The sequence below is a fragment of the Fundulus heteroclitus genome, unplaced genomic scaffold (genome assembly GCF_011125445.2).
Source record: "Fundulus heteroclitus isolate FHET01 unplaced genomic scaffold, MU-UCD_Fhet_4.1 scaffold_874, whole genome shotgun sequence".
NCBI lineage: Eukaryota > Metazoa > Chordata > Actinopteri > Cyprinodontiformes > Fundulidae > Fundulus > Fundulus heteroclitus.
The window spans coordinates 1-8,712 of record NW_023397334.1 but is presented as its reverse complement, the minus strand read 5'-3'; the positions used below and the strand labels follow the sequence as shown (position 1 = coordinate 8,712).

General features: G+C 45.2%; 1 long non-coding RNA gene across 1 annotated transcript; it reads right to left on the bottom strand.

Annotated features, from left to right (window-relative positions):
- Positions 1 to 7,382: 7,382 nt before the first annotated feature.
- On the bottom strand, positions 7,383 to 7,773 carry LOC118562343. Its single transcript, XR_004930575.1, has 2 exons — positions 7,612 to 7,773; positions 7,383 to 7,489 (listed from the first exon to the last, which is right to left on the bottom strand). It is a non-coding gene; the product is annotated as an uncharacterized LOC118562343 (long non-coding RNA).
- Between the last annotated feature and the right edge of the window lie 939 nt (positions 7,774 to 8,712).

Below are 8,712 nucleotides of genomic sequence, written 5' to 3'. Positions count from 1 at the left end.
TATTTCTGCCACGTATCATTAGATATTCCATAATCTCCAGCAAAAGGCCCAGGCTGATGCTGGAAACTTTCATGTCTGATAAACGTGGGGCCAGGGCCCAATCTGTATCACAGCGAAGTAATATGGAGGTCTTGAGCATCAGGATGTTCTGTGATACGTAGAGGAGGAGGACTTGAGGCTCTGGGGCCTTTGGAAAATCCTGGTTTATTCACAGCAGAAAGGCTATGTGGAGAGGATATCATCTGTAGGCCAATCTTAAGTACTTTGTTCATGTCGTGAGAAAATTCCAGAAAAGGAACTTCTGGGCTTTGTGGAGAGGAAGGGGAGGCGGGTCCAGTCTGGACCAGTGTTTGTGGGGATGGAGGTTCTTGGTCCTCTCTTTGTCCTGCTGAGATCTGGGATGAGTCCTCCCGTAGCTCTGACGAAGCCTGTTTCTGTGTCATCAATTGGCATCACTCACACTCCCCTAGCCTGGTTTCAATCCTATCTTTCTGGCCACACTCAGTTTGTTCAGATTAAGTCATATCGTTCCAACTCCTCTTCAGTTACCACCGGTGTTCCCCAAGGCTCTGTTCTAGGACCCCTACTTTTTATCATCTACATTCTCCCAAGGGGGAGAATGTAGATGATCTTTAAAAAATAAAGACAAACGCAATGACAAATCCTATATTGCTAATTTCCACATGGGGGTACCAACCAGCATTTATGCTCTGGGCTCCGCTTTTCTTCTCAGGCGAAGTGCCTACATCCACTTGAATGTACACCAAGCGTGGTGCACCAAGACAATAGGTATCCCATGAGAAAGGATGGGTACCTTTCACATTTGAAACGATATGGTACCGATAACCAGTACGTGGGAATCAATATCACTACTCAACTTACATGTCTTTGGTAATTTGTGTGTTTATGTAGTCATAAATGTTAGTTTATTATTAAAATCTAAAAAAAATTCAATTTAACATATTTGTTTACTAAATATATAAACTTGTTTGGATCTACAAATTAACCTTATTAAATAATTTATGAATTTAATGCATTGCCTGAATAATAATTAAGGCAACGTATTAAAACATTTTTCCCCCAGTGTCCTCTCTAGCAATGTGGCAATAAGAATTAATGTCTTAATGCCAAATAGAGCTCGACAGATTTTACTTTCACAAGTGGAGCAACCAGCTTTCGCCATAGTGCTCCGCTTGATTTATGCATCTAAATAGTTTTATTGTGATTCCTGTGGGGAGAATGTCAAATTATGTGGACACTACAAAGGGAAAGTAGGAGAGTAAAGGAAAAACAAGAAGAAGAAAAAAGAGAAGAGGTGAAAGAAAAAAGAAATAGAAGGGAAAGAATGATAAAACGTCTTCCGTCTGCTTCATCACCAGGAAAGAGAGATGTAAAAAGAACAGCACAACCAACGGACATACTAGTGTAACAGATACAATAGAGTAACACCTTGATACCATTGCTAGATCATATGTATTATTATTTAAGCTGACATGTGTAAAGTGATACGTGAAAAAAGAAAGTAAAAAAATAAATAAATTACGGGCTTTCTGTATATAAGTGAACACTTAGAACCTGGAACCCAACACCTGTGGGTGTTTCTGAGAGTGCACTTGTGGATGTGAAATTTATCCAGAAGGAAATTGCTCAATAGTGGTTGTGAAGAACCAAAGGCCCGCCTTCCCCGAGCACCGAGGCAGGCGCCAGGGGACCCATAGCCCCAGACTCCCAAAGGGGCCCCCAAGGCAGGGTGCCCAAGAGGGGCTAAAACAGGAAATCTGCAACCCCCCCCCCCAAGGAAAGAGGAGAGACGACCCCGAGGAAATCCCCCAGCCACCAAAGTGCCTAAGCCCCCAGGAGCCATGGGGACGAGCCACGGGGACGAGCCCGTGGGCTCCGCCGGCAGCTAGGCCCCACAAAGCAGCCAGGCCCCACAATGCAGCCACCAGGAATGGGCCGGCACCCACCCAGGAACCCGCCCCAAACCCAAGGGCCGCCAATGGGCCAAGGCGCCAGCCAGCAGAGGGGGGAAGGACGTGGGGGGATGGGCTCCGCACCTAGCGGAGATTTGAGATGGACTTGGGAGAGGGAGCGGACCGGACCCGAACCTGGCAAAAAAAAAAATCTCATTCACACCATCCCACCCTAGTGCCTCACTCACCACACACATACTTACAAAAAAAAGACGACACTGTACACACATTACCACATAAGACTCACATCCAACAATCCCAAGTGTGTGTGTGTGTGGGGGGGCACCACAATCCCACTATCCGCCTGCCTGTGCACGATCCCCGATCCCGCCCCCGGACCAGACGCCCCCCGGACCAGGCCCCCCAGGGAGGGGGCCAGCATGACCCGTACGGGCCACCCGACCAGAACCCCCCTCACCCCCTAAATACCTAATAAACCCACTCCCTCCCCCACCTTACCCTAGCCACCCCTCCCCCATCCCTTTCTGGGGAGAGCAGAGGCGTCAGCCCCCAGTCCCGGCAAGCCGCTCGCGCCCCACAGTAACCCCGCCAATACTACCGGACCCAGTAGCCTGCTCCTCCTCCAGGCCCCAGACTCTGTGCCGCAATTAGAGAACGGGGGTGTGGAAAAGACCCCAATCCTCCATACACCCGCTCAGATGTTGTGTTGTTGCATGTTGTTATCAAGTGTGTTTAAAACTGGGAGCGCCGAAGGGGGTGCCCGGCACAGTCTACCCCCCCTCCGGAAGTTAGCTGGTGCCGGCGCACCCCCTCCAAGCAACTGCCCAGAACCCTCAATATCTAAATGCGAGAGGGGGTGTAGGGAGCCATCCGAGGTGAGGCTCACACAACGTAAGACGCCCCCCAGATGCCTTCACCCCCCCATACCATGGCCTACATGAATGTGCGTTGTGAAAATGTTTGAAGTGAAAGTGTCTAAAATGCATGATAAAATGGGGTGAGGGACATCATCAGAAAGTGGCAAACTCCAGTAATGCCCCCCTCCCCTAGGTCCTACATGTGTGGCAGTGTGATGGAGCAGGCAGAGGGAGGAGTCCGTGGTGGGGAGAAAAAGGACTGGGGAGCCTACAGCAGTCCCAGGGAGCCAGCTCCCCTACTGACTCTAATAGGCACGACCGCTCCCTGAAAGCCCACCCGGAGAAGGAGCCCCCGCCAGCGGCACCACCATAGCCCGGGGGCCAGGGATAGGCGGCAGGGCCCGCGAGCCAACCACCCACCAGGACCAACACCTCCACCACCCTAGCCCACCCACCAAGCCTACTGGCTTCCCCCCTCCCCAAAAAAAGTAGAATAAAATAAATAAATAAATAAATAAGAGGGGGGACCCTGGCTAGCCAGCCCGCACGAGCCATCCAAAACCCCACACCCCAGGTGAAACCCGCACCGGGAGACGGCACGGACCAGGACCGAGACAGGGGGTCGGACACAAAGCCCACCAAAACGTCCACACACACACACACACACACACACACACACACACACACACACACACACACACACACACACACACACACACACACACACACACACACCCCACTCGTAGATCTAATCCCTCCACAACAATAACATTCAAACAACTCACCATACATACAACAATAGGGTTAGTCCCTACTCCCCCTCCCTCTCCTCCCCCCAGTAGCAGAGTGCCAACTCAAAGATAGGGAAGACCATCTGCCCTGAGATGTTAATGCCCATGCCCCCCCTACCTGCTCAACAGGCCCCCCAGCACACCAGAGGCCCCGTGCAGGGGCAGACACCCGGGTGCGCGCCGGCCCAGACCTTAAGTGGCATACCCCCCGGAACCCGAACCCCCGCCGGGGCCCCCGCCTGAGGGCGGCACACCCCAGGGACCCCAGGCCCCCGGACCCACCCAGCGGCAGCACAGCTACCAGGTCAGTAACCCACATCCGTCACCACGGAACTCCCCAAGAGCGCCGCCCGTAGGCCTCCCAAGCCCCTTCCAGATGGGGGCAACAGACCCCGGGGTCAAACCCACCAGGCGCCCCACTCCGAGTGCCCCCCAGATCCCCAGGGACCCCCCTATCCAGCCACTGCGCCCTGCAGGAAGCAACCCACCTCCCCCCATTCCACTAAGTGATGGTGCTGATCAAAGGAGCCCAAAGAGATCGATCAGATGTGGATGCAGATGCAGCCTCAAGATTAATATGATCCAACAAAAGATCTCTATACTGATTTATACTGACATTTTCCATACTTTTCCAATTCATGAGGATAGTTTTCTTTATGATACATAATGCAGTGAAAACCATGCAAACTACTTTTTTTTCCAGAGGGCTTTCCTCAATGTTACCCAGCAAGCAAACTGATGGGGAAGGTGAAATTTTACAACTCAGGCACTTTGATAAGTCCTTACATATCTGTGCCCAGAACCTCTGGACTGGTGTGCATAACCATAACAGATGAATAGAATTATCAGGGTGATTGCCTATGCAGTGTGGACAGATATTAGATTGTGCAAGACCCATCTTGAATAATCTTTGTCCTGTGTAGTGTACTCTATGAAGGATTTTGAATTGTATTAGTTGTAAGTTGGTGTTTCTAGTCAATTTGAAAGTTCTTAGACATATCTGAGCCCAGAAGTTTTGGCCAAAGCTGACTGATAATCCTCTTCCCATTTCATAATAGGAAGAGATATTGAATCATCTATTTTAGTCAGGGTCCTGTATGATTTAGACAGTAGTTTGGCGGAGTTTTAAATCTAGGAACTCTAATTATTAGTTGGGATTTGTAAAACCACCTTTAATATGCTTAAATTTATTTCTAGTTATAGATTTAATTTGTTCATTCCAAGAATTTATTTTTACTAATGCCATATTGCATATTTAGTTTGGCAAAAGTGATAAACTCGGTTCCGTCAATTAAATGTTCCAGGTATTCAATACCTTTATTCTTCCAGTATGTAAAGTTTTATTATATTATTATTTTGAACGATGTCAGGGTTATTCCAGATGGGTGTACGACTGCACGGGATAAGTGATGACTTTGTCATTTTAAGAAACTTCCACCATGCTGTCATAGTGGAGCTAATAACATTTTTAAAGCATTGTTTTGCAAAAGCTTTACAGATTATTTTAATATCAACGTTGATTAAGGATATGGGACGATAGCTGTGGGAAACATAGGATCTTTGCCTGGCTTAAGCAGAAGACTGATGGGGGCAGAGATCATATTAGCTGGAAATTTACTTTATAAAATTCAGTAGGGAATCTATCTGGACCTGGAGCCTTTTTATTCGGCATACTTATTAGAGCTTCCTGAACTTCAACTCTTGTCAGCGGTGAGTCCAGTGTCGTTCTTTGGTTTAGGAAGTGTAATTTTATCCAGAAATTGCTTGATGCCATTATCTGATGGATTTATCTGTGATGTGTATAAGATTTGTAGAAATCTCAGAAGGTGTTCTTTATACATTCCGGATCACTTAATGTATTACCAGTTGAGTCTGTAACTGCAAATATAGTTGTTTTCTCTTCATTTATTTTTAGCTGATTAGCTAAGAAGCTTCCTGACTTATTGCCATGATCAAGTTTTCTATTCAAAGTTTTTGTATTAGAAATTTATTTTGCTTTTCAATATAATGGTTTAATTCTAATTTTACTTTATGGATTTTTCCCAACTTTCCCTCTTCTTGAGAAGTTTCTAGTAACTTAAGTTTTTCTTTTAATTCCTGAATCTTTTGTTTTCTATCTTCTTTTTATGAGATGAGAATTAAATTATTTTACCTCTCATCACTGCTTTCCCTGCTTCCCATAGTACAGATTCTGATGTGCCTGGCAGATCATTGTATTCTAAATATGAAGCCCACTCTTCTTTGAAAAATTTAATAAATTCTTCATCTTTAAGCAGCGATGTATTAAATCCCCAGCTCTTGTTTTGTGGGGTTATTTTTTTTTATTTGTTAGGGTTAAAGTAACAGGAGCATGATCACTAATAGCAATAGGATGAATTACAGCCTCTGAAATGTCCGACAGCAGCGAGCTGCTGATTAAGAAATAATCCAAACGAGAATAAGAGTGGTGGACATTTGAAAAAAAAAGTATATTCCTTACTATTAGGATGAAGAGAACGGCATGCATGCAAGACCAAAACCTATGGAGTAAGAGAGCTTCCTAAATAGACTTGTACATAAAAGGATAGTTGTGTCCATATTAGTCAGAAGTTGTGCATAACAAACATTTGTAAACTCATAATAATTTAAATCGTATTTCAAAAGATACAACATACAGGTTAAATAGTTACAACTTCAATAACTAATAAATACAAATTTCAAGTTTAAATTGTGCTTTACTCTTTATGAACACAAACAGCAGCGGCTGCTTGAGAATACGGATTTTTTCTTTGAGAATACGAATTCACAACAGTGGTCTGACGTCACGGTTTCCAAGGCTGGTTAATGGAGCACAGAATGCGAAGATAGGAGCCGCGCATGCGTTCTTCAGACTGACCGTCTCAGAATGCACCGCGGTCCGCAGCTTGATTCAGACAGCGCAGAGTGTCTGATCAATACTCCATTCTGGAAGGTGGCGGTAATGCACCTATAAGTTGTTTCCAACCGCCATTAAAAAACAAGAGAAGAAGAAGAAGAAGAAGAGAAGACAGCGCAGAGATCACAGTGGTAGTTAAACATTCCCTTTTCTGCTGCTGTTCTTCAAAAGTACGTTTTCAGATCGAGGCGAGAAACATTATACTTTTAAGCTTCCCTATTTACAGAGTTGGTGCGTAATTTAAAAAAGAGTCTGATTTATTTGTTTTGTGTTTATCAGACTGAAGCGTGTTGCTTTATTAACTCAATAATTGCTGGAATAAATTATAAATGTCTCCCAAGGATGACAGCAGCATATAAAATAGTGCTGGACGATAATTTAATAACAATATATCAGTCGAAAGACGTGTGGCACAATAAGGGAAAAAAGGTCGATAAAAGTGGTAAGACAGTTTTCCTTCCTTCCTTTTAACCTATATTAGTTGATGCTACAGTCACTGCTTCCTCTCAACCCAATCGTAATCGCGGACCCAGGCACACCGTCACAAAGCGCCGCCCCTCTCAAACCACAACACAGAACTATCATGGTTGAGTTTTGGTTTGGCTTTGTTTTTCTGTTATTTCTCATTTTTCATCTCTTTGAGTTAGGTTTTAATTTTATTTTATGTTTTCAGTCATCAGTTATTTTCTGTCAATTTTCACTTCACCTCCTCAGCAGTCAGTCACACCTTGATATCATTTGCTTGTTAATTAGTCAGGACCCTTGTTTCACCTGTTAGTGCTCTATTTAAACCTCCTCTGTCTTCAGTTCAGCACTGGGCCGTCTTCTGCTATCCAAACACTCCATGCCAGTCCTCGATTGTGTCTTGGAAGATCTGTTTCTGTTCTTTCATTGAAGGTTAGTCCTGCCTGTTGCCTTAAAAGACTTGGTACGCTACTGTTGTCCCTGGAGAAGCTCTGTTCTGTGTCCTGGTGTCTCCAGAGAGCTGCTAACCTGACTAGCCACCCAGTGGAGGCTCTGCTCTGAGTCCTGGTGTCTCCAGAGAGCTGCTAACCTGACTAGCCGCTCTGAGGAAGCCCTACTCTGTGTCCTGGTATCTCCTGAGAACTGCTAACCTGCCTGGCCACCCTGGAAAAGCTCCACTCGGTGCCCTGGTGTTGCTATGAGGCCTACTAGCCTAGCAGCCCTATGCTTCCTAGCCTCCAGGCTTGAATGGACTCTCACTCCGGGCCGTCAGCTCCTGCCATCACCTACATCCCTGACCTTCTGCAGTCCTGAACCTCCGGTCTTCATCACTCACCACCCAGCATACTTGTTTCAATAAAGACTCAAACTTTTAGTCCCGTGTGTGCGTCCTGAGTTAATCGATAAACAAACCATGACAAGAACACGTGAATATGTCACAGCAAGAGCAGCGGAGGAGGAGGGGGGTTTTACTAGTTCGCCAGCCTGACAGAAATAAACCACAGTGAACTGTAAAATTTGCAAGGAACCGGTAAAAACAAAGTCTGGTAACGCAACCAACTTGTTTCATCACCTCAGCCGCTCACTGCCGCAGCAGCGCGAGCTGTGTCAGCCCCGCGCGGCTCCGCGTCATCTTCTTAGGAATCTTATGGAAGTTCTTCCAAAACAAAGCGGGTATAGCAGCAAAACTGGGCTCCCTTCTCTGTGATAAAATGACAAAGCGTCCAAGCAGCATAAGGACATTACGCATGCAGTAACATGCTTCATAGTGATGGACATGCTGCTGTTGTCTGCAGCTGAAAAACCTGGTTTCAAACAATTACTCGCCACTCATGATCCGTGACATAAAGTTCCGGGCTGCAAGTTTTTCTCCTAACAGCGCCGGTCACTTTAGTTTATTCTTTGTCAGTTTTTAATAACATCACCCAGGTCTCTTAAGTTGAGTTATTTTTCTTTTAAAAAAAATCAGTTATTGTTAAAATGTTGGGTAAATAAGAAGTTATTTGGGATTGAGTGTTTGTGTGTGATATATTAAAATTAAGTAATTTAGCAATTATAAAGAGCCAGGTTTTAAATCTTTTGATAATTTCTATCCATAATATGCATTTTTATCAATATGCTTTTTTCTATACATCCAGCCCTAATATAAAATCTATAAATAAATAAATTCTACAAATGTTTTTCTAAGTGAGTTTCCTCTGAGTGAGGACACGAAGAAGAATTGAGAAGAGAAAGAGGGAAAGAAACAATAG